We start from the raw sequence: 27,478 nt of genomic DNA on the forward strand, positions 1-27,478 counted from the left end.
ATTAGCGAATACGACAATTCTGTTTAAAAAAAGCAACCTCGCAAAGTTGTGACCCTTGTGATGCACATTTGTAAGTCCTTTTTATTTTATATATAACTTTTATTGGATCAATGCCAGACGTAGTTTGGTTTACTGTAATTATGTTACAATTTTTCATGTTTGTCTTGGTGGTACAGCTTTAAACCCTAAGCCTAATTGCAAGTGATAGCATACTTCGTAAGCATGTCATTATCCTTATATTTTATAGAGTTTTGAATTAGCTTTAGTAAAAACACACAAATATGAAAAATAAAATTAAAAAAAATCTATCTTATGTATGTTTATTGAAATTTTATAAAAATTCGAGAATTTCTTTTATAACAGATTACTGGAATTACAGGGTTTCCCTTACTACAAATATTAGTTTACACAATCAAAAAAGTCCGCTCTGAAAATTCAACACATATTTTTCCTCCGTAACTTTGCCACAAATTTACATTAAAAGTTCTTTATGTATTTTCCAGAAAATTATACCTGGAATATTTCCAATATTAAACCAAAGAGTGTTGTAACCAACAAGCTCCAGGATTTTTTTTCAGGCGTTTTTGTTTTCGATTTCCTTATGATTTCTCGTAGAAACAAGGAGTGCATCGTAAATTCGTTGAAAATGCTCATAACAGACTTAATTATGGTTTATTCGGAATATAAATAATTTTACTTTTGGAGATACTGTATAAATCCTAAAAAAAACACAAATGGCAGTTCTGGTTTTTCAAAAATATTTATTCTACTTGGACTTTTATCTCAAAGATAAAACACATGTTTCGAAATATGTGTACAACTCCTGTATAAATTTGAACTTGTGAAAACTATGGAAAAATATTAGAATTTTTATTTTTTTTTGTGCAAACTGATAAAGTAAATGAGTAAGTAATAAATGAATGATAAAGTCAACTGTATTTTGGCGCAATTTCTAGAACGAAAAAAGGCCAGTTTTGGGAAACCTCTTTTTTATGCACATCCAAAGCACAATTACGCAAAAATATACACAAAGTTATAAATACGCATTTTTTTGTTTAATTTTATATGTTTTTGATATGAAATTTGTTTGTTGAGGTAGTTCTACCAGAAAACAGAATTTATATTATTTGAAGTTATTCAAAATTGATCGTCAAAGTTCGACCAAAAAGTAATGATTTTTTTGGAAAATAAGAATGTTGCAAGTCGTTGTTGAGCGAGATATGTACATAACTGCTAGTTATATTTTCTAGATTTTTCATCGAACCAATTCTATCAATTACCTACAGGTAATAAAAACGTTTAAAAATAGCTTTTTTTACAGCTTGCTTTTTTAGTAGTAGGTATATTCATTCAAACATATTTTCAATAATACTAAACATTTTCCAAATTTCTTCAGGTTTTTCTAAACTCAACTTGATGTTCGAAAAACTCCTAGTGGAGAGGAGAAGAAAACCTTGGAAGAAATCTTGAAGGAAACCATCAAATAACTCCTAGTGATCTGATAGAGTGATCTCTGAAGAAACCCCTGAATAAATACAAAAAGAAGGAATCATCAAATAGAATCCTAAAGGAAATTCTTAGAGACATCCCGAAAGGAAATGCTAGAGAAATTCAAAATGGGAGGAATTCTCAAAAATGGGAATCCCAAGCGAACTCCTTGAGGAATTCCAGAATGAACTGCTCTAAGAATTTTAGAAGAAACTCCTGCTGGGTTCTCAAAATGACATGGTCAATTTTATTCTAATGAAACGAATTTGATATGCTTAACAGATTTATTAGAGAGCAAACTAATATCTTCTAAAGCTTTTTCCAACAACCTCCTGTTCTTCGGCATCAAGCAGATGGTGGTTATCGCTTTGGTAATATTCTTCACTGCACAAATGGTCCGAATCCACGTTTTAGCCGGAAAAAAAACTTACTATCTCTGTTAACGTTAATTTTAGATGCTTGGTAGCTTCAAAGAAATTGTATAAAACTGTTTGCTGCATTTGTTCCCAATTTTTTTTTTATTTGGGTGGCCCACGTCCAGGGATAGGATGCAACTGAAATACAACTTTTTATTTTGATATCATGCATCAACCAGCTCTTCGAAAAAAGACAATTACACCTTGCGGCCTCTACTGAACATTACAGACATTCGACAACGGACAATACATATTACACCCAGTGATCCAGTGGAGAATTTTTCGTTTGACGAAAAGTTTTCCCCGACTGAAGCGGGAATCGAACCCACTCTCCGCGGCTTATGGGACACCTAAACGACTGACGCCGCCAACCGCTCGGCCACGACCTAGGGTGTTTTTAACACCTTGCACGCGTTGACCGTGCGGTCACCGGGAATTGTCATCCGACATAGAAGCCGACTCACTTTTTCATAGTTAAAACTACAACTCATCTTTTTTTTATTCAAATCTTAAGCCTTATATATAATTACAATTTTGGTTATTTTTCAACCCCCACTTAAACTTAACTTAAGCGCCTAGCGTCACATTCTCCGCTCTCGCTCTCTTTACTAAAGTACCAACATTCTAGTACTTCGAAACGCGAAATTAAAGCGCGAGAGAGAAAGCTCGCGTCTCTTACTTAGTATCTAATTGGAAGCGGCTAGAATGCTTCCTCATATGATTCATATGTTTTATTATTTTATACTCCGGTAGTTATGCATTCTTTTTGGCTTACCGTATGCCACCGAGAACAGGTAGAGACCTGTTGAAGCAAACTAGGTCACCCGCTGACCAACTACCGCGTATGATTTGTAAATTCGTTTTTCGCGCATGTCACATATGATGATGCAATAAATTAAATGTATGTATGTAGGTAGTCACCATCCTAACTTGAGTCTTGCTCATGATGATGCAAAATGATCAATTAATGAAAGCTAATGTCTAATGTAGAATAAGTGATTAATTAATCAATTAGGCTATGGTTGGTTCAACCTGTTGAACTTAAAGTTTGCCCCAAAGCTTTCCCAAACTGAGTTATTTGGTCGAGCTTAAGCTGCAGAAAATACCCAAAGTGAAAATATCGATTTTCTATTTTCGATTGAAATAAAAATCCTGTAACACATTTTTTTTTTGTTTTTTTTTTCTTTTAACACGGAAATTCTTTGATGGGTTTGCAGGAGATAACATATCGAAATTTCTCCTCATATTCACAAAGTGAGTTAAGTTAATGAGATCCAGTATCACAATCCGATAGTACCCAAATTCTGTAACTTTGCCATTACGATTCTTAAATGGTTTTTGTGGTAAATATCTGAAAAAAGTACAGAAATTGATGAACAAACAAAGCACACGAGATTTCTTTTTGTGAAACCAATTTGTCAGTCAATCTTCCAAAAATCTTAAAATAAACATTTCTTTTAATCCGGGGAGAAAATATTAAGCGATTTTTGAGTTGTGTAAGTAGTTGTCTTTTTTTAACCTTTTTCAATTTATTTTGTGATATTATTTTTTTTATTTTTTACTTTACTACCTTTTTGCCATATTTTTTATTTATTTTTCAATTGTTTTTTTTTGTTTTTTTCTGTATTTTTTAGCCACATTATTGTATGGCATTTCTGTTCCATTTCTAGATTTCTTGACACAAAAGGCATTCTTTACAAATATTTTTGCACTCCTTCATACCGTACTCCTGTTATTTTGATGATTTTCATTATTTAGTTCCTTGAATAATTTCTGTAGGTATTTCCGAGAGTAACTATCTTTGCTTCTTTACATTTCTGATGTCTATCTAGAAGGATTGTACGGTAAAGTTCGAAGGAAATATTAAATTTTCACTTCCAGTAGATTTTTCAATTATTATTTATTCAATTTAATTCAAATAAGAGCTCATCTAAATCAAATCTGTTTGAACAATATAACCTCATAAGCTTTTTGCCACTAATTTTGACCGGAAGAAAGTCATTCCGCTTAGATTTTTTTTCCTGATTCGAAGATAAATCCCTGAGAAATCCCCATTAGAATTCCATACTCCATAAAGGGAATTGTTAGAGAGCTTAAAAAAATACATTACCAAAGAAAGCACTGCCAAAATGAGTTGGAAACAAGCGTATGTTTTGGCGTGCATTTTCCTAATTAGTTTAAGGGAACTTCTGGCAGCTATGCGAAAAAATAATAACTGGAAGTTACACAAACCATTGAAATCATTGCGATGGCATTCCTGTAATAATTTATTATTAATTAGGCAGACACAAATTTCGATTTTCTCTAATGTCACCCCTCCCCCTCGGAAAATATTGGTCGGGATCTGACATTTTAAGGGGGGACACAAACAAATTATTAAAGAAATTTAAACTTTTTAAAGTGAAATTAGAGTCGGCGAGAAAATTTCTTAACAAATCCGATGAGTTTGACGATTTTGCCTAATTGTTTGGGTAATTTTACATAAAATACATTTATTATTTATCATCCCTCCCCTTGATTAGTTTACGAGTAAAGTGACAAAAGAAGAAAATGAGATTTGTTCCGGCCTCAGGGAGTCTTTATAAAGATATCTCAAGGGGAATTATTTAAATTAATTAAAGCGATATTATATAAAATTTTTCAAATAAATTCAAAGGATCCATCCGATTATCAAATTCTATCCAAATATTGAAAAAAAAAACCGTTGGTGAAAGTTGTTAAGAATTTTAAAGGATAGGATAAAAGCACTAGGCTTCACCCCCTGACATTCTGCTCTTATCTTAGCCATTTCATTTTTTTTTCTGGAGGGGGCGAAGACTAGAGCAGTGGGGAAGTCTAGTGTTTTTACCCTAGAGGTTTTCCAAAATTTAAGAAAAAAAATCTTTTGAAATAACTTAAAAAAAATTGTGACAAGTCTATTGAAAATTGTCAAAGCAATATTTATATTTTAAAACATTTTCAAAATAATTATGTAGTTGATCTGACACAACAGCCTGGTAAAAATTCTAAAAAAAAAATAAGCTAGAAAATTACCCGAAAAAATAATTCCTGAAATTCTGACAGAAACCATTGGGAAAAAATCTTTGAATTTTTTAGAATTCATAACATTACTGTTGAAAAATCTGCAGAATTTTAGTTCAATGCTCCAATAATCGTAAATAATTATGAGAAAGGTTCTTGTAGTCATCGCAAGGCAATATGCTTTAAACACTCGTTTCAGGAGTTACCACAGAAGATTCTCCAAAAATGGGGTATAAACAAAAGCCTTAACCAAGAAGAAATATAAATAATGTATTATTACGTTTTTGAAAAAAAGAGGTTTTGTGCCTTTCTGAGGAAGATTTCGAAATTGAGAAATCACTCAAAGGGACTTTTCCCTCTTCCAAATTATTAGTTCAAAATAAAAATAAGTAAATAAATAAATAAGAAATTCTCCCAAGGAAGAACTCACCCTTTGTGAGTTTGTCGAGAGTGAGATTCGATCCCAGGTTAATGCATAGTAAGTTTCGCTTTGAGAAAAAATCTCGGGGCTTGGTTTGCTATGGTCGTTTTTAGATAAATTTTTGATGAAATTTCTCAATAGTCAATAAAAGATTTTTGGTGAATTTTATTCCAAGAAATGTCGTTGGTGAAAGTTTTGAGAAAATGGAAGTAATTTTTTGATAACTCTGAATGAAATTCCTAGTGAAAATCTATTTATGCTATGCATCAATTCAGTTAATCAATATTCAACCAAGAGAATTAGTAGCTTTTTTATCATTCCTAAAAGCTTAACCTAATAAGCAACTCTTATTTCGACTAAGGCACATGTAAATTTGTTAATTACTTAAAAGTATTCTATTCTACTATATCAAACTGATTGCCGTTACTCGCCAATATACAATTATCCATCTCAGAAGACACTGACTGTCACTGTCACTGTCAGTCGCTCTCGGGGTGAAGAATAAAAGTGCAAGTGCCGAGGCTGGGATCGAACCCATGCCCATTCGCTTATAAAGCGAGTTACCACTGCGCCACAGGCCCTGACGATCAGAAGTTTTACAATAGATTATGACATGATCTCCCTGGTGAAACTCCACTAAAACAATTTCAAGATTTTTTTTTTCTAAAAACTTCACTAAATTATTGCTAAATAATTGTACTCAACCGTTCCTTAAATATGTATTCCTTTAAACATATTTATAACACGTTCGGTTTGAATTCCATATACATTTTCTCCAGTATTCATCATCTTCAAATATAAAAAAAAATATCTTAAAACTATGCCAAACAATCGTTCTAATATTTGGGATATGTCATGTATGCCACAAAATGCTAAACTCTCGTTAATAAATTTTAATATGAAAATGTCCAGTTGTGGAGCGGGCCTAGTGTGATGGTTAGAACACTTGACTATTACGGCGAGGACCTGCGATCGAATCCCACGAATCCCGATAAACATGCAAAATGTGATTTCTTCCTTCGGAAGGGAAGTACAGCGTGGGTCCAGAGATGAACTAGCCTAGGACTAAAAATTAATAACTATGGAAGTGCTCAAAGAACACTAAGTTGAAGCGAGGCAGGCCAAGTCCTAGTGGGGACGTCAAGCCATGAAGAAGAAGAAGAAGAATGAAAATAATATTAGGGATATTCGTGAACAAAATACATTATGGATAAATTACACAAGTAACATATGCTCAGTGAGCATTGCTCACGTAACACTTTCAAGACGAAAGATTGTCATAGAGTAGTTGCATGAAACTTAATACGCTTCGTACAATTTGTTAGCTTTCAAGAATGTGACGAAGGCTTTAAAATGTATTCACACTGAAAAACATCACTGGTGTTCACTTCTTCTTGTGCTTGGCATAACGTCCCAACTGTAACCGAGCCTTTTTCTCAGCTAAGTGTTCCACAATTGTTAACCGACAGCTTTCTTTGCAAATTGACCACATTGAGAAGATACTCTATGCCCAAGAAGGTTTAAGTTGCCACTAAGAAAAATTCCTGAACCGACCGCGAATCGAACCCGTCACCCTCAACATGGTCATGCTGAATACCCGTTCGCTTACCGCATCTCCTATATGGGTTCTTGGTTTGTACTTTGGTGATAAAAAGAGTTGTATAAAGCATTTTGAACGCTTAATAAAAATTAGATATTTCACTAGAAATGTCTTCATAATACGACAAGTGGATTTGTTTCACACCTAGTTTCATCAGGTGATCATCATCAACGTTTCACTACAATAATAACTGCATTCTTATTCAAACGTGCATCGTGCAACTGTGTTTTCATTGCATCTCTTTCTTGTGCCTACAATTGAACACCTCTATAAACGCACTTAACTTATCTTCCCATACAAGTGACTAGATTCAGCCATGCAAAATGTTGTTAGCAGGTAAATCAGCGAAAAACACCCGCGTCAAAAAGAGACCACAACAGCGCTCTTGCATTCGCGATGCGAAAGAGACAATCCCCATTCCGATCTAGCCAGTGCTGCAGTGGTCCAGCGTCCAGCACGACTCGCGTCTTATCAGCATCCAACCCGTTCGGCAAGTTTCGCGTTTCGCTCTCCTCTCGCTCGCGTCGTCGCGGGCTCGCGGCGCAAATTAACCGATCAAAACAGAGCGCCCTGCAGATCTCCGCGAGCGCACGCTCGCGATCTCTCTGTGATGGAACTCAACCCACCTGTGCGATCGTCGTCGGCGACGTCGTCGCCACGATCAACCAGTCCGCCGCTGAACCGATTGAGTGACCCACTCCTTTCTGGGTGAGTTCCCGCCTCACCTGTTTCTGACCAGCCAGCCAGCCAACCAACCAGTCGGTTACGCCGGTAACTGGTTGTTTGGTCTGTCTGTCTGGAGAGACGCCGTTCGTCGGCGTGATTATGCACAGCTTCGCGGCCACCAGAAGTGGTCTTCAGTTTACGTCGGCTACTCACCGAGTCAATACAGGAAATTGTTGACCCTCGACGCGGGAAGATTCCGTTCGTACCTACCTAGTAGTGGAGAGCGAGATCGGTGTGTTTTCGCAGCTTACGTGGTTGATCGCGCGCGCATTCGTTTGACGTGTGCGCTGGTTTTTTTTTCGTGTATTGCGTATGTGATATTGATTGTTTTTCGATCGCCGCGGAGAGCCGTGCGAGCGGCGGTGTCCTTTACGCAGGTCGGTGATCTTTTGAACCGTTCGAGTCACTCGGCGGAGCGATCGTGTCAGGTGTTCAAGCCAACGCGTGACATTGTTGGCGTGTCTATTGTTTTACGTTTTGGGTTGTGGCGCTGTTTGCGTTCGAAGTTAGAAGTGTTGGCCCGGGGGCGAAGAAACCTTGAAGACCGTAGCAGGTGTTCGGCGACTACTATCATACGCAGTGTAGTGAATCAATCGACGGAGTTTTATCACAGCATACCCGTATCGCCAAAAAAAACGAAGAATCCTAAAGTGTTCAGTGACAAAAGTGAAAAAAATACGGAAACAACAAGTGCATTTCAGTGACGACAGTGCAAATGGAAAAGTGTTTGAACCTCGGAGCGAAACAAAAATAAATTGATCAACACCCACCCGACGACGCCCCCACAAAAAGCCGCCGTGATCGTGATCAAGTGTACAAATCCGACTGATCGAGAGACTGTGTGCTCGGCTGCTCGACTCGACCCGATTTTTGTCTGTCGGGGTTCCAACCCTGGGTCGTCTGTTCTTTCGCACATATGCACAGGTGTCAGTAAAGCCGCCAAGCTGGATACCGGAAGTACCTACACCTTGGCCTACCCGGATTGGCTGAGTGAAGACAATCGGTAACTATCGAGAGAGAGAGTGAGGGAAGAGAGTCGCTCCAAGGGAGAGACTCTTGCACCTACAAAAATAATTAAACCATTTTTCGGTAGCTCTCGGTTTCCTCCCACCCTTTTTGCTGGCCGAATGGGTCGGTTCGTCGGAAGGGAGGCGAAGAACCGTCGAAACCGAGAGCAAAAAGAAGAGGAATGCCTTCATCAGTGGTCGACGGCATCGACGCCGTCGTCAGTGCTTCATCTAAGCGATCCGAACCAAGTCAGTAATGCTTACCAACAGAAAAATGTTTTCGGAGCTAATTACGGTTCCTGAAATGAGTGGGAATCCTTTCTCGGGACCGGGAGGGTGAACAATGAATGGTAAAAATGTTGTTCGCCGATGAACATTCTTTTTTGTTTGGTTTTGCTTCGTTGTCCGAAATGAAAGGAAAAGGGAAATTAACACTTTCTTGTGAAATAAAAAAAATGCACTGCGTGTACGATAGGTGCCGTCGGTTGAGGGGAGATGAAACGGTCATGTTCCTTTGATTATATCAGACATAGCACTTTGCAAGAAGCGTGAAATAACTTTGTTTTCATTGAATAGAATCCTTGAATTGGCTTAAATGTTCTGTTGTTATAGTTGCAACTTCCGCATATTTTTCTAGACAATGAGCACAAATACACATTACACCAATATGTTAGATTATGTGTAAAATCTTCCTCAATTGCTTGACTATATACAAATGGATGTGACTTTAAGTGTTCTGAGACTAAGAAGGTCCTCCAGGTTTACTAAAAGTGATCTAAAGGAACATATGAGCATGGGGTCTCCAGTTAGCCTAGTGGTTAAGGCTATGGATCGCCAATCTGGAGATGGCGGGTTCGATTCCAGTCGGGAAACTTTTCTCGACTCCCTGGGCATAGTGTATTATTGTACTTGCCACACAATGTACAAATTCATGCAATGGCAGGCAAAGAAAGCCCTTCAATTAAAAACTGTGGAAGTGCTCTAAGAACACTAAGTTGGAGAGCGGCAGGTCAAGCTCCAATGCGAACGTCGAGCCACAAAGAAGAAGAAGAAGATGAGCATATTCAAAACCTTCCAAATGAATCCAATATACCTTAGAGTGGGACACCGAAAGACATTTTACTCCTGTACACTTTTTGAGTTCCTTTTTGGTCTCATATCAACTGTGCAAAATTTCAGCTCGATCGGAGAAACTATATTTTAGCGCCAGCCATGTAAAATTTTCATACGATTTACTATGGGGAAAATCACTTTTTCAAAGAAAAATCGCCACAGGTTGCCCCTTAACCCCTAAAAATTTCACGAGGAACCAACTCTCCGAAGACCGCAAAACGATCTAAGGCATGTGGAAAAAGTTATTAACTGAAAACCGAATGGCATGCCAATGCTGTTTAACATGTAAGGAATAACAATAAATAATAAAATCTCGTCATTTTATCAATCGGGTGAGGCTTAATAACTTTTTCCACGAACGTCGGATCGGTTTGCGGTCTTCGAAGGTCTGATTCCTAGTGAAGTTTTCTACAGAAATCATTCATCGACATATTTTTTGGAAACTAGGGGTGACTCCTAGCGATTTTTCTTTGCAGATGTAAAATTTCCCCATAGTAAATCGTATGAAAAACTAAGAATGGCGGGCGCTAAAATATAGTTTTTCCGATCGATCTGAAATTTTGCACAGTTGATATGGGACCAAAGAGGAACTCAAAAAGTATACAGGAGTTGAAGTTTTTCAATTTTTTGCATTTTCCCATATAAACCGTGTACCAGGCCAATACCTACGTGCTGAAACCATATCTTTTAAGTTCCTGATGCAACTTGTCAGGATTAAGAAACATGAGATCCAGACTATTGATCAGGCTCTGTCATTTTCTTCACAGAATGGTTAACGTAGAGGCGGGAGTATTTGGCCATGGAGTTGAATTGTATCCAGTTCTGTGCCTTCAGGAGACGGAGATTGTTACGCATAGTTGCGTACATTAAATTTTAAGACTACCTCAGTCAACCTAGAGAATACCTCGGATTCAATGCTATACAGCTATATAGAGCAAAGAATATTAATTGAATAGGGATTGTCAGTATAGCGAGGTGATAATAAACTTTATTTTAGCTTTTTAGCTAACTAAGACAGTAACTGTCGTGTTTTGCTGTGATAGTCGGTTCACCATCAGCCACAACAAACACCTTCCGCAACAAAGATGGTCAAGTGTCTCCGTAGCTTGGAGGAAAGAAGCGCCCGTCTAGCGAATTGGGAGTCGTGAGTTCGATTCCCACCAGAGCACGTGGTCTTATTTTCATAGCTGAAATCTCTGAGCTTGAGCTTGAGCTTGATTGACCGCCCGTAGATGCTACTCCAGTATCGCCAGACCAGCTACACTCACACAAGGAACCAATGAGATTATCTGCCGGGGACTAGCAGGCATCTTCAGTGTGTGAGCGTTGGTGATCCGTTATTCTTAGGTGACAATGGCGCCTGACATGTCAGGTTCAATGTGGGGGGAGAGGAAGGAAGTGATGATTGCAATCGTTTGTATTCATATCAGACCGAATATACTTCTGCGTCTGCACAAACTCATGCGGATGTCGAAATGTTGATAAGGAATGGTTGGCAATGGACTCACACATTGATGCGTGGATGCCAGGCGTAAGGTGATAGATTAGTGTATTCAATATTCTGAAGATATTGCGGCACAGTTCGCTTGATTGCATAACTCGTAGGCGTAGGTAGTTTGACACTGTGCTAGGATAGTTAGAAGGAAGGGAAACGGTTTTTCGTCCAATCCGTTTCTGGTTCTAGTGATGGCTATGAACTTATGAATATACAAAAATTGTATATGTCGAGAAGAACAAGAGATAAAGAGACAGAAAGATACGAGGTAGAAGGAAAGGGACGATCCAGGGATTGAACCCAGGAACTTCTGCATATGAATCAGAAGCGGTAGCCACTAGCCACCAAGCCCGTCTTTTATTTTAATTACTTAAATCTCTGTTTATCAAATACGTGTTTCTGTTGCGTGTATGAATGTCAGATCAATCAAATAGACAACTGGTTAATCAACTATCAGTTAATATTTTAGACGTTTTAATGCACTTAACGAACAGTTATAGCTGATTGAATATATTTTGAAACTTTAAAATTTCCCAGTATTTTGAAAGCAGTTTCAGGTAGAAGCCAAAATCCTCTGAGGTAATACGGGACACAGCGTTATTTTTGCTATCTACCTTTTTCGTCATCAAACTTTGACGATGTAAATCTCCAGTTCCAGTGGACTGATCTAACTGAAAACTTAGTCAACTGTTCATCACATGTAAGCATATAAACGATCAAATTTTCAGCCCATTTTATGCAGTAGAACTGGAGATTTGTATCTTCAACTCAATTTGTAATGTTCAATTCAAGGGTCGTCAAAATAAATCGATAATAATTATAAACTTCGAATTGAAAACCTATTCAGTTGGGGTGAATACCGCGAATGCGCAAGCAATCAGTAGCATTTTTAGACCAATTTATTCGACGGATCTTCTGATTTATGATTGAAAAAAGTTAAGAAATGAGTTAAAAAAAATAAAAGAGTAGAACGAATGGCAGTCATTATTGTGGTGATCATCTTTGTACTCTAGCAATATTTGCACTCTGTTGTCTTTAACTACTATTTCTAGGAAACTAATCCAGCTAGGTATTATTTGTGAGCAAGAGTACTCTACAATAGTTGTTGAACAGGACTGTTGCTGAGTCACTTTTTAGTGATTTGGTCACTATTTCGACATTTTTGACAGATTTTTCAAATGTTTTCAATAAAAAAAATGACTAAACTTACAAAAAAAAAAGTGTTGTATGGGTAATTATCACAAAACAAGTCAAGTTTTGAGAAAAAAATACTTTTAAAAATCCAAATGGAGCCCTACACTGAAAAAAAAAAATCATTTTTAAAAACTTAAAGTCGATTAATAAAACACACATTTTTGATTTCGATGAAATTTTGTCTCAAGATAGGTAATTTAGTTCCGGGATGAACCTGCCTACGGCAGAAAATCCCAGAACAAAAAAAGAAAAAAAAAGTTCCCTACCAGAGTAGCTACTACCTGGAAAAACCTGGAAAACCGGGAATCCGCAGGGAATTTTATTTATCAGGGAAAACATAGAAATACTCAGGAAATATTTTGAATACTCAGTGAATTTTTACACCAACAAAAAGTAAAACAATACCAAGTAATATACTACGTGTAGATCTACATAGAAGAAGAGTCCATAGAGGGGTCCACATTGCACAATGGTCCACGAGCCAGATTTACGAGGAAAGATGCATTCAGCGCCTTCAAATGAGTTTTTAGGCAAATATGGTCTTGTACAAAGTTGTCCCTAATAATAAGGCCCTCTTTAAAATGTGCATGAAAATTAGGGTGGTCCATATTTTCAAAGAAATTGGTAACCAAACTTTTTTTATTTGCATGAATAACTGTATTTATTCTTCGGAAGAGTTGTAGATCTATTAATTTTGAGCAAGTTTGCCGAAGACACTTTTTATGTAGCTTTAAAATTGACCGATCTAGAGGTATTTTTCTGAAAAAGCTTAGGGTGGTTCAAGAAAATCGGTTTTCTGGCGTTAACTTTTTCTGTTTCGATTTTTCATCAAAGTCGCCCAAGAAACACTTGTAAAGCATTTGAAGACGCGTCGTTTCGTGTGCTGAGATGATCGTTATCTCTTTTGGTTCAAAAGTTATAGGCATTTTTCTTAAAAAATCATAGTTTTTTAAAAAGGTGTTATGACGGGTTGGGGCAAACATAAAAAATATCTTTTGCCCGTATTCAAAAGAAGAAATGTTGTTATAAAACATATCAAAAAATTAGAGGGGTGTTATTTTTGTAACTCAAGTGAAAAATATTTGAAAAGTGCCTATTTTTTCTAGAAAATCATCAATATCTTTTGAATGGAATGACGTAGCAACATTCTCAGCGCACGAAAATGTGCGTTTTTTAAAGCTCTAAAACTGATCCTTAGACAACTTTCATGAGAAATTTGAAACAAACAAAGATAAAGCGCTTAAACTGTTTTGACCAAATTTGGAGCATTTTCCCATAGTTTTCATAGGGTGACGCTAGAACAAATCGTTTTATTGCTTGATCTATTCTCGTCAAAGTCGCCTAAGAACCACTTTTAGAGCTTACAAAAACGCGCATTTTCGTGCGCTGAGAATGTTGCTACGTCATTCCGTTCAAAAGATATTGATGATTTTCTAGAAAAAAATAGGCACTTTTCAAGTATTTTTCACTTGAGTTACAAAAATAACACCCCTCTAATTTTTTGATATGTTTTATAACAACATTTCTTCTTTTGAATACGGGCAAAAGATACGAAACGACGCGTCTTAAAATGCTCTACAAGTGTTTCTTGGGCGACTTTGATGAAAAATCGAAACTGAAAAAGTTAACGCCAGAAAACCGATTTTCTTGAACCACCCTAAGCTTATTCAGAAAAATACCTCTAGATCGGTCAACTTTAAAGCTACATAAAAAGTGTCTTCGGCAAACTTGCTCAAAATTAATAGATCTACAACTCTTCCGAAGAATGTATACAGTTATTCATGCAAATAAAAAAAGTTTGGTTACCAATTTCTTTGAAAATATGGACCACCCTAATTTTCATGCACATTTTAAAGAGGGCCTTATTATTAGGGACAACTTTGTACAAGACCATATTTGCCTAAAAACTCATTTGAAGGCGTTGAATGCATCTTTCCTCGTAAATCTGGTTCGTGGACCACTGTGCATTGTTGGTATGAATCTGGTAGTTGAAATATGTTTCCCATGAGACTTCTCCAATAGATCTTCCCGGGATTTCTTCCAGAGTTGCTGCTGGAATAAGTTATAGGATTTCTTCAGAGCTTTGCTTTGGATTTCTACAGGTGTTTCAGCTGGGATATTTCCTAAAGGTTCTTGCGGGATGTTTTTTTTTATTTTTTTTTAGGTTTCTCGCGGTAGTTCTTTCATAAGATTCCGTCAGGCTTTGGTCCTGGGATATCTCTCAGAGTTTTGCTGATTTTTTCCTGGACTTTCTCCTAAATTTTTAGTGCCTTTTGGGATTTCTGCGGAAGCTATTTCTCATACAGTTCTTCCCGTGACTTTTCCTAAAAGTTGTTCACGGCATTTCTTGCAGTGATCCACATCAGATTTTTTTTTCTGATTTTATCGGAATTATTCCTCCATTTTCTGGAACAATTGCTGCAGGAGTTTTATCAGGAACTTTTTAGGAACTTTTCACGGAATGTCTCTTGTGACAACTTACAAAATTCTATGTATGAAATTTCCGGAGAATATCGGAAGGAATCCAGGTAAAATCTTGCGAGAAACCCCTCAAAGATCTAGTTTAGCTTAGCTTAGACTGACTGCACATATCTATGGTTGCTACTCCGTAATTGAACCGATCCAATGACAGTTTCAAAATTTATCAACTGAATAATTGACTGGGAGTGGTCAAATTCTCACTGTGCATGCTTCAAAGACTCTCTTTAACGGTACAATAACGGCGCCGGCCACGTCCTTGCAGTCAGGTTGGAAGAGGGAAGGAATATTAGTATCAACCTTTGTTATGTGAAAGTTGGCGTCCCAGACAACCAATTTGCACGTATACTGAAGTTTATGTTCATGTTATACGTACTTTTATGCGGTAGAGTTACATCGCATAAGATACAGTAAAAGTGCCTTATGCGTACAAAATTGGAGGCGCTATACGTGCATTGACGGAAAAATAATAACACTATATGACTTCAGGCGATATCTTATGCGATGCACGGTGTGCACTATTCCTATGTAATATAGCATCTTATGCGACTTAATAATATTCGAAAAAAAAACAATTCTTGTCACCTCAGTATCGAACTAAGAACCTTTGAATTTTCGAGCCACACTTCACACTTAACGCCAAACATCATTTATGAAACACACTGATTAATTGTCATGACGTTCTAACTCACCTAAGTGTTTGTTGGAATGCACTTGGTTTCCCTGCGATGTACGTGTTCAACAAGCTGTCTGGAACTAAAAATGACGAAGCGTGATTTCCCGCACAGTTATCACCACCTCTTTCTTGCTAGCACCAGACATTGGTTATTATCAGGTCAACAAAACAAAAATGATGTAACTTGTTTTGTAACCATAATGATGACTGTTAACTTTCTTGTAGCTTTTCGGCACTCCGACAGCATCTCTTTCATTGTTATCACACATCTCATCGCAATATACCAACATTAACGATTCTCGCTTATGCGAGTTTGTATGCAAATTTTAACGAGTTTATTTTTACTTTTGTGCGATTTAGTTTGTACACCAATGCGAGTTTAATTGGCATAATAAGAAAAGTACCAAACGAAGTCCTATAATCATCGTAGTGCGCAATTATGCGAATTCAATTGACACTTTGCGAGTCCGCTCGAACTCTCTTGCGAATAATAAAGTTCGTCGCAATAAAACATCAGAATATCGTCTACTACGATGTAGTTATACATTTTAAAAGTCAATTTCCACTCTTATATGATTTTACCAGATACATCGCAATAAGTTCAACAAATAACATCATATGCGATAAAAATTGTCCCTCAGCCGTATATGTATGCGATAGTGAGTAAAAATAGTTTTTTATACGATGTACAGCGTACATCCTTATGCGATTTCTGGTTGTCTGGGGTTTACCGCACGTCTTCACTAAAGGTTGAAGGAGAGGTTGTTTGTTACTAGGGAAGGTATCGTTGGGTCTGGATTCACTTTGATAAGTAAGATGGCCTTTTAAATTTGCATCGCGACAGTCTGCATGCGCTATTGTTCGCTTTACGCGGAAAGCAGACATTCGACTATCCCTATTAGATGGTCGCTCAATGTTTACTAAATATGACGTAACAATACCCCTCCGGCACACGCGAATGACATTGCGACGAAAAACAGCAAAAACTGAATCGCATTCAGCAGCACCGGCCTCCGGCTTCCACATGACTGAACCACACCAATGGAACTCTCTGGTGAGAAACCGCTCAAAAATTTATTGGAAAAACTCGAGAGGTGGTTTGTAATAATCCAGAGAAAAACTGGAACATCTCGGAAAAAGAGAAGAACCTCTAAGAGAATCCTGAGAGGAACTGTCGCGAAATTCCGCGAGAATATCCAAGTCAAATAACGGAAACTTTCTGGAACAAATTCCTGGAAGAACTCCTGCAAGAACCTCGCCAAATTTTGAGAAAAACTGTTGGAAAGCTATCCCGGAAAACCAAAGAAATTCATGAAGAAACTTTAATAAGAAATTGAACGATCTCTGGGAGGAAGTTCGAAATTTATCCCCGCAAGGTATGTAACCCATTAACAGAAGCCTAAGACCCTTACAAAACATTCCTTAAGGTCGAATAGGTTCAATCAGTCTACTTCTATCAACAGATAACTCAAACAACAGTAAACTATTTGTTAACCAAGATTTAAAAAACATACATTTTGTCGTCTCGTGGTGAATGAAAATAAATATAGAAACCTAAACTTTCATCAACATTGAAGAAAAATATTCAGAAGTAATCCAAAGCTCTTTTTATCCTTTTCTGACGTATTTCGTTTGAGTTGGATTTGGCATTCACGAAAGACTGTTTTACTTTTGTAAAACTTCTACTTGGCTCACTAATGTCAAGATGACTCTCAACCATAAACAATTCCTGATCAGAGTAATTTCCACTTGACTAAGGTTAGTCTAAAGCAAAAATCGAGAACTTGACAAACATCCCATAGGTTGTTTCACAAATTCTTCAGAAACTTCTTCTGTGTTTGCTTCGGCAATTTCTCAAGTTTTCTCTGAAAATTTCTCCAAAGATTTCTTTGGAAGACTTTCCATGCATTCCATTAGAAAACTCTCCAAGTATTTCATCAGAAACCCTCCAATTCTTTTGGAAACATCTTCCATGGATTGATTTCCTCATATTTTTTCCCTCAAGATGATCGCTCAGTGTTTTTTTAAGATATTACAAAGCTACACCTCAAAATTTGAAAAGCACAAATCTGAAGAACCAAATGACGGTTTGGGCTGAAAAGTTGATCGATTGGTATCCATCAGCGGGTAATCAATCTATCAACTTTTTAATGCAAACAACATTTAGTACTTCGGATTTGTGCTCTTAGAGGTGTGTCATATCTTAACCTTAACCTTAAGCTTGAGACCACTTTAGAATTTCTTCTTGGAATTGTTTGACAAATTCATGATTCTTTCATAAAATTTTCCATAGTATGATTAGGGAATTCTTCAAAAATTTGGAAAATTTCCTTTAGAAATTCATCCATAGATTCTTAAGAAAATCTCGCAGAGATTACTTGATAAAATCATGGGTATCACTGCAGAAATTTCTTTTTGGATTCCTTTGGAATATCTTCTATGTATTCCTTCAATTAAATTTCCAGTGGTTCTTCAGGTAAACTTGCTTAGATTGCTTCAGAAATTTATTCTATAATTTCTCCATAAACTTTTCTAAAGTTTCCTTCTGAAATTTCTCTAGAGGTTCCTCCAGAGATTTCTCCAAGTGTTCGCCTAAAAAAGTCCATACACTTTTTTAGAAATTATTCCATTTTCGCAATTTCTCTGGGGTTTGTTGTGGGAAATCTTCCAAAAAAATATTTTAGAAATTCCTCAAGCAGCTCCTTTAGATAATCAAAACTCCTTCACACATTCTTCCATGTTTCCTTACGAAAAACCTTTAGGATTTTCTTCAAAGTTTCCTTTATAAATTCTTCCTAAGAAAATCGCCAGGGGTTGTTTCTGATATTTCACCAGAAATTTCAAATTTCACTACTGGGTAATTTTAGATCCGTATTAATATTTGATCGAAGATTCCATGAAGTCAGAATGCACATTTTTTGTAGTTACGAAACTTGTACACGGATCCTAGATATTTGGTTGCAATATAAGATAAATCGTCGAATTGTTTATGACGATTAGGAAAAATAGCGGGCTATTTTTCGCCTTACCCAACTCGTTTCATCTTGCCCCGGTGTACCATAGTATTTATTGAATTTTTCGATTTTGTTATAGGCTAACATATTATAAGAATATAATGTTATTATCCGTTTTTATTATTGTACCAAGTTTATTACATACTTGTTTGTAAATAATTCTATTTCAAAAATGTATGCATTCTCTTTTGATCAAGATACTGTCATACAGCTAAAAGAAACCCCAAATGTTGTCATACTAAGATGAAAACAGTTAGATACAGCTTCCTTCATTCCTGTCAAGTTCATTGTACCTGAATGGGTGCAAACAGCTCAAAACCGTCAATTTCAGATGCCCTCCTCTGCAATCACGAGATCCTTCCCCGTCATAACAACAGCACTGCGCCTTCCCCACATCAATCCACTATGGCTAGCTGCCAAAAGACTGCCCGGTGTCCAGTCCGCGGTCAACCCCGGTGTAAATGGCCCTCCAAGTGAGCAGCAATGCACCAATCATATGCAATCAGCCACGCCGCCACGCTACCAAACAATATCTGACCGTGCAGAAATTTTAAACAATCGCCGTTGATCGCTCTCTAACCATATAGGTATGTACACGAACTGAGAACCATTCAGTGCAGTGTTTGAAACCTTCAATTAGTCCGGTAAGCCTCCCGACCGACCGACCAACCGAAAAAAGCGTACTTCCGAATCACTCTACGGTACGCGTACGGTTGGTCTTCTTCACACGAAAACTCTAATTATAAATTTTCCTCTCCACGTCCTACGTCCGCCGGCCGCACTAGATGCGAAGACTCGCGACTGCTGCTGCAGCAGATCCTGCTGGGTCGCGTCAGGCAACAGTCGCAGTAGGGTCCCTCCTCACTAGGTACTGTGCGTGTGCACTTCCTGAACGGATCTTCACGCTATGGCAGCTAGAGCAGCAGCTAGAGCGCTTGTGCTTTGTGTTCTGGAAATCGGCATCACCGAGCGCGGAGATTCAGGGCTGGCTGGCTGGCTGGATTGCTCAATTCGATTGCTACGGTTTCGAAGATAACGGTTCGACGGGTTCAACCCTGTGTGTCTGTAGGATGCCGCCGCTGTCGCCGTCTTACCAGGGAAAATGATGTGCGTTCCTCACGAAAGCATCTCATGCGCATGATGATGGTGGTGTCCCTTTCATGTGCATGTGATGGTGTCCAGCGGCGTCGTAGCTGGAGGGGGGTTGAGAGGGTGCCGGACAAAGATATTTTTTTGACACCGTCCATATTTTTTACATTACAGAGTTCCTAACCGAAAACATCGAAGAATTGTTGGAGAATGTTATGAGTTGCTCTATCTCGATATCCAAAGCAGATAGAAAAGTGTCGTTTTCGACAAAGTTCTTCAGGGGGTCAAAATCAATCTGGTAGTGCACAAGTCGAAGGAAGGAATCATATTTTACTAACATGTCGGGAGGTGGATTCGATCCCAGGTCCTCGGCGTGATTGTCACGGGCCTTAAACATCACATCAGGTCCGCTCCACGTATTTTTTTTTGTCTGTATTAACGAGATTTTTAGCCCTAGGCTAGTTCATCTCGGGACCCACGCTTTACTTCCCTTCCGAAGGAAGAACTCACATTTAGCGAGTTTGTCGGGAGTGGGATTCGATCCCAGGTCCTCGGCGTGATAGTCAAGTGTTCTAACCATCACACCAGGTCCGCTCCTTATTTCTTAATTCTTAATTAGTTCTTCAAGGCTATCTATATTAAGATGCTCACCTGGGGTCGAATCTCACTGCCAAAGATTTCATATTTATGGTGGAAATTTTCCAAGAAGCCTTGCTGGGATTCCTCAAGCTATTCATGCTGAAAATCTTCCAGGAATTCCTGGAGGACTCCTATAAGCAATAAATGCTGGAATACCATATGAAAATGTTTGACAAATCCCAGCAAGAAAGCTTGGTGAAACCTAGCAGAAGTTCCTGAAGGTATCCCAGCAAAAAATTCTTGTAGTATTCAGGGAGAAATCTTTAAATAAATAGAGGAAACATCTGAGCGATTTCTGGAGGATTTTTAGAAGAAATTCCAGTAGAAGAATTTCTAGAAAAATCCTATCATGCATTCTTGCGGAAATTCCAAGAAGACTCTTCAAAAGATTTCTCCAGAAATTCCACCCGGAACTTTTCTAGGTTCCACTGAAAACTCTTCCTAGGATTTCTTCTGGATTTCTTCCTGAGATTCTTTAAGGGAGTACTCTTGAAGTTTTCCTAGGAATTCCTGCTATGATTCTTTCAGAAATTTTATCAATTATTCCTCTAGGAATTTCTCTTGGAATACATACAGTTATTACGGCTGCGATTTCTTCAGGAAAACCTAGAAGAATTTCTTCGGGATTCCTTCCTGAGAAGCACTTTTAGTAAAAATATCTCCAATCATGGAGAATTATCTGTAGGCATCTATAATATCCCCTATAGGAATTCCTTATGGAAGAATTTCTGGAAGAAACTTTGGGGGAATTTCCAAATGAATCTTCGAAGGACTTTCAAAAGAAATCTTTAGAAAAATGTCTTAATGATTATTTGCAGGAATTCCTGCTGGAACCGTTGAAAAATATGCAAGCTCCCATGGATAAATTTCTGAAAAAAAATCCTCGAAAGATTTTATGAAGGAGTTCCAAAAGTAACTTGTGAAGGTATTCGTGGAAGATTTTTCAAAAGACCATTGGAAAATTTTTCGAAAGAATTCATGAAGAAATTTCGGAGCAAATCCATGGAAGGTCTTTAATTGGAATAGAAATTTTTAGAAAAATGGAATATCTGAAGGAATCTTTGAATGATTTATTGAAAAAGTTCGTAAACGAATTTCTCAAGCAAACCATGGAAGTCTTTCTAAATGTGTAAGTTGAGAAATATTCGAAAAATACGTGGACAATAATTTGAAAAGGATCTCAAGAGTATTTACAAGGCATTTATGAAGCAATTTCGAAAGCAATCTATGGAAAATTTTCAAAAGCAGTTCTTGGAAAAATCTTCAGGGAATTTTTTGAAGGAACTCCTGGAGGAATTGTTAAAGAAACAATCCCTGTGATATTTTCTGAAGGAATCCCTGGAGGAATTTCTCTTTTTAAGGACAAGTATTTGGAGTACATAGCTCAAAATTTCTAGAGCACCGATTTTTAGAACTGTTGAACGGATTTGGATGAAAATGCATCACGCTAATTGTTCAGTGGTTGTCAACAGCGTGATGCATTTTAATCCAAATCCGTTCAACGGTTCTAGAAAACGGTGCTCTAGAAATTTTGAGCACTGTACTCAAATACCTTATCCTTAAGGCATTCCTGAAAAAAAATCTACAGCAGACTTTGAAGTAATTTTTAGATAAGTTTCTTAAAGATTTTTTAGAGAAATTTGTGAAGAAATCCATGGGTTTTCTTCAGGAATTCCTTGTAGAGTTTCATCGGGAGTTTTTGCTGAGATTTCTTGAGTGCTTTCAATAAGAATATCTCCAATTCTGGAAAAAACTCTATGGGCATGTATATATTCCCTTATGGAAAATTATCTGAAAGAATCTCTGGAGAATTCTGGAGAACGAATCGAGAGGAATATTTGGAAGAATGTCTAAAGAATCTTTAGAGGAATTCCTGCTGGAACCATTAAAAAATCTGCATATATCCATGACGATATTTCAGAAAACAATCCTCGAACGATTTTTTGGAGGAATCCTAAAAGTAACTTCTGAAGGAATTCGTGGAAGTTTTTCCAAAAGAAACTCGGGAAAATTTTCAAAAAAATACATGGACAAATTTCGGAGGAAATCCTTGGAAGGTTTTTGAATGGAATAAGGATTCCAGGAGAATTTTTTAGAAGAATCTTAAATCTTTAAGGACTATCTGAAGGAATCTTTGAATGATTTCCTGAAGAAGCTCGTAAACGAATTTTTTTAAGCAATCCATGGAAGCTTTTCTTAAATTATTTTTTGGGAAAGTTTCAAAATAATACGTGGAAATTTTTTTGGAAAGGTTCTCAGGAGAATTTATGAGGAGTAATTCGGAAGGAATCAATGGACAATTTTCGTCACAATAGATCTAAAAACTGGTCGCAGTGGCAGACTTGAACAGGAATAAAAAAAATGGACAATTTTCACAAGTAGTACTTAGAAAAATCATTGGGAAATATATAAAGGAAGAATTTCTTTAAGTATTCTTGGGAGTTATTTTGAGGAATTCCTTGAAGAATTTCTAAAGGAAACTTTGGAATAATTTTTAAATGTATTTCTTACAGATTCTTTAGAGAAAACTTTTAAAAGCAGTTCTTGGAAAAAAAAACATAGGGAAATGTCCAAAGGAATTCCTGGAGGGATTTCTCGAAGTATTGTTGTAGTGTTTTAAAGAATTTCTAGAATATCTACCTAGGGAGATTTTGGAAGAAAAATTTAAATTAATTTCTTAAAGATTTCTTAGCGAAATTTATGAAAAAATCCTTGGAAGATTTCTTGAAAAAAAAAAACGGAAAAATTGAAAAAAAAATCAGAACTAATACAAGGATTCCTCCAGGAATCCATAGAAATTTGAAAACTGCTCTGGATGAATTTCTGAAATAAATCTTTGGGGGGTTCTCAAAGGCACCCAAGGAGGAGTTTGTGCAGAAACCCCTCAAAGATTTTCTGAAGGATTCTGAAGGAATTTTTTGAGAGAATAGCCCTAGAAATTTTTTTGAAGGCGAACTGCTAAATAAATTCCTGGAGATATTTCTGAAGGAATCTCTTTCTTGAAGAATCTCAAAAATATTCAATGGAAAAATCTCAAGAGGGATTCCTGAAAACAATCTAGAGCTCTTTTTATAGGTGCTTCAGGAATTCATTCAGAAATTCCAGAGCACATTATATCAAGCATGTTTCAAAGAATTTCTCTCGAAAATCTTCCTTGGATTTCTCACAAAATTCGACTCCTTATTTTTTCTTTGAAACCATGTAGTATATTTTCTTAAGGAATACGTGGTTACTCGAGGAAACTTTTTATAGAAATAGATATATTAAATTTTGTAAAAGAATCCGTGGTAGAATTTCCGATGGCTTTGCAGTAGTTTCTTAAAGAGACCCAGAGAGGATTCCTGGAGATCCTGGTGAATCTTCCAAATAAATCTCTGGAGATGTTTCCGAAGGAATCCCTGGCGAGATTTCTAAAAGAGTTTCAAAAATATGTGATCGAGAAGTCTCAGGAGGGATTCCTGAATATCAAACAAAAAAAAATGCGACATTTCACGAAGAATTTCTGCAGTAATTACTGAAGATTTTCTAAAAGAGTCCCTGCAGATAGTTTGATGGAAATCCATGGAGCAACGTTGTTTAAAATTCAAGGAAGATTTTGTGGAGCGGACCTGGTTAGAACACTTGACTATCACGCCGAGGACCTGGGATTGATCCCACTCCCGACAAACCCACAAAATGTTGGTTCTTCCTTCGGAAGGGAAGTAAAGCGTGGGCCCGAGATGAATTAGCCTAGGGCTAAAAATCTCGTTTATACAGATAAAAAAGGGAGATTTTCTGAGGAGTCCTTTGAAACATGTTTGATAGAATGTCAACAGGAGTTTCTGAATAAATCCCTGAAAAACTTTTTAAAGAAATATAAAAAAAAATTAAAAGTTTTTTTTTGTGAAGCATCTGCAGAAGAAGCATTCGTGGGAGACATTCTGAAGAAGGTTTCAAAGGAATCTTTGAATAAATTACTGAAGGATTTTCTTAAGAAATGGCTGAAACTTGACAAACTTTGAAAAAATAACTGAAGTAAGGGTTCTTAAGCAACAAAATTCTTTTCAGAAAAATTTCTGGAAAAAAAATCGGAATGTCAGATTTTGAGAAGGAATCGCTGTAGTAGTTTTTGAAGGAATCCGTGGAAGATTTACCTAACTTCTTGGAGAAATGTTTGGTACAAACTCTTGCTGCAAGATCTTTATCCTTGAATCCCTGAAATATTTTCTGAAAGAATCCGGCCTGGGAAACCATGGTATTTTTTTCATATTTTTATAGAAACTTATATATTAAACTTTGTTAAAGCATTCGTGATAGAATTTCTGACGGCTTAGCTGGTATATCTTAAATAATCCGAGTGAGGTATTGTTTATGGCACAAATTTCCCAAATGGAGGAGAACGTGCCTCTGGAGCCGACCTACTGATACCTGAGGTGTTCTGAAGGTAATGCTGCAGAAATTTCTAAAAGTTTCCAAGAAAAATTTTCCTAAGAGGTTTTTGTGTGATTTTGGAATTTTTGCAATTTTGGAAGAAATTTGAAGAATTTCTGAACAACTCTCAAGAAATTTCAAAAGCAATTTATGAATGATTTTCTAAAACAATATCTCTCTCCATTTTAGGATGAACCCCTAAAGAGTTCTTGAGTAACCCTTGGAGGGTTTTGAAAGGATTCTTTGGAAAAATTCTGGAGGAATTTTCAGATTTATTGCTATGCCTGGAAAACTTTATAAAAGCCGCTATAGTACAGTTGCTGAAATCATTCAGTGGGTTTCCTTAAGGAATTTGTGAAGGAGAAATCCTTCAAGGTAGTAGATTTTTTAAATAAATGTTTTGGGGAAATTTTGAAAAAAAAAAATATGAAGACTTTTCCGAAACATTCTATCTAAGAAAAAAAAATCGTTGTGAAATTTCTGAATACATAAATCCATACCCTTAAAAAGGCCAAATAAATTAGGCCGAAACGTCGGGTAATGCCAATTTAATCTTTCCCTAGACAGAGAAAGCCAAAACCTCAAAAAAAATTAATGAAAATGTTTTAAAGATAAAAACAAAAACATTTCCCATTAGGAAAACAATCAGGAGTTACATTAATCCTCCCACAAGGACATTTTTCGGTCGCTTTTGGGATCGAAAAAAGCTGAAATCAGAGAAGATACTTTTCTTATAGGGTGACTAAGGGTATTATCGGCAATTTGGGCTTATAACTCAGCTTGACTGGAAAAGATTTGAGGCCAACTCTGAGATCAAAAGCTTAGAAAAAAAAACATGATGAAGAGAACAAAACTACCGAAAATGCGTAATTTCTCCTATTTAGTCCGAGACCTCTCATCAGGTACGAGGTAAGGGACAAACATAAATAGAGAACTGAAAAAAAGAAAAAAAGCTTTTGAAATTTCAAAATTTTAATTATTATTGAAATAGTTATTTGTGTAACGAGTTGCAAAAAGTTGATTTTTTCAGCACGAGTCGTACATTTATCCAACGAGGCTTGCCGAGTTGGATAAATACGAAGAGTGCTGAAAAAATCAAGTTTTGCAACGAGTTCCATACAAAATTTTATGCAATGATTTTTTCATAATGCAACTCTTTTGAGTTGCATAATGTTCATAATGCACCTCAAATGAGTTGCATTATGAACATTATACAACTATTTTTCATTATGCAACTCATTTCAGTTGCATAATAAGCCAGCTCAAAAAAATGACCATTATGATACCAAAATGAGTTATATAAAATGTTAATTATGATACTGAATTGCATAAAAATACTTTTCATCTATTGAAATTGTTGCTTGAAATCATTTTTTGTATTGAAAATGGATGTTTTTCCACCCCTTCAACATTTTCGAATTTTTTAAGAAGGGTTGACATAAATCAAATTAATTAAATAAATTAAATTATTTAGAAAAAAAAAACACATGAAGATTTCCTTATCCTTATAATAGTGGAAATGTCTCCAGTTAGCCTAGTGGCCAATCCGGAGACGGCGGGTTCGATTCCCGTTCCGGTCGGGGAAATTTTCTCGACTTCCTGGGCATAGTGTACTTGCCACGTAATGTACAATCGCATGTAATGGCAGGCAAAGAAAGCCCTTCAATAAATAAATGCGAAAGTGTTCTAAAAACACCAAGTTGAAGAGAGACTGGCCAAGTTCCAATGCGTACGTGGAGCCATGAAGAAGAAGAAGAAAAAGAAGAAGTAGAAGAAAAACTCCCAATTTCATGAAATTCTTTTTTAGAAAACTTTTTCAAAGAAATGTTTTTTCACACTAAGAGTTATTTTTTGTATTTTTTTTTTGCTGATTACTCAGTGAGAAATTTGGAGCAACATCGAAGACTTAACTGGGAATATTCGAATTAAAAAAATCTGAACAAACTTGAGAAATTTGAACACTTTTTAGGATGGCATATCTGATGAATTTCAATAAAAAGTGTCCAAGAGGAATTTCTTTTTTTATTCTTCTTATTCAAGGATATTCTTCCATAGGCAGGTTTATCTCACATCAGGGGGAGTTTCCAAATAAATAATTTCAAGAATGTTTGGAGTTATTCTTGAATAAATTCAAGTTAATATTCCAGAAGAATATTGTTGAAGAATGCTTGAAGAAATCTCTACTAGAATTCTTACTATATTCCTTGGAGGAGTTTCTACATTAATCTCTACTAGAGGAATGCATGACATTTGTTTTTAGAAATCCAGATGTTATGTCAGACTAAGTTTGATCAAAAACTATTCTGAAAATCATTTAAAGTACTACTGGACCTTTTACCGTCGCAAGTTCGTTCAAAATTCTTCAGATTTCTTACCTCAGTTTCGTCTGAATTTCATCTAAAAGTTGCACCAATGCACAACTTCGACACCCTTTGACACCCCTTGTCAGTTACGCCAATGGTGCCCAAGTCCAGCACCAGGTCCACTAGATCCGAAGACTTTGTAGTCCGACGATGACGGCGACGACGAGGACGCACCCCGGCCGGCCGTGAAGAATAAATATCATAAAGGATAATGACAGAGTGTGGTGCCCTCCTGGCCAGGAAGGGTTCTGGACCGTTCGACTCGGAAAGAAAATGAGCATTACGCGCACTCACACTCACACACACCGTCGTCCGTCTCGAACGGGAA

The 27,478-nt window shown here is 36.8% G+C and overlaps 1 protein-coding gene across 10 annotated transcripts in view; it reads left to right on the forward strand.

The window, feature by feature from the left end:
- The window catches only part of LOC109406167 (protein grainyhead), an 827,965-nt gene that overhangs the window by 395,373 nt on the left and 405,114 nt on the right, over positions 1-27,478 (forward strand). For 2 of the 10 annotated variants that reach the window (XM_062852846.1, XM_062852847.1), the window contains exon 1: positions 7,235-8,675. The exons of the other annotated variants lie outside the window; for them this stretch is intronic. The gene's annotated coding sequence lies outside the window, so the exon portion shown is untranslated. Of the gene's footprint in view, positions 1-7,234; positions 8,676-27,478 lie in introns of those variants that run through there. 10 annotated transcript variants of the gene reach the window in all.

The sequence above is a fragment of the Aedes albopictus genome, chromosome 2, assembly GCF_035046485.1.
Source record: "Aedes albopictus strain Foshan chromosome 2, AalbF5, whole genome shotgun sequence".
NCBI classification, from domain to species: domain Eukaryota; kingdom Metazoa; phylum Arthropoda; class Insecta; order Diptera; family Culicidae; genus Aedes; species Aedes albopictus.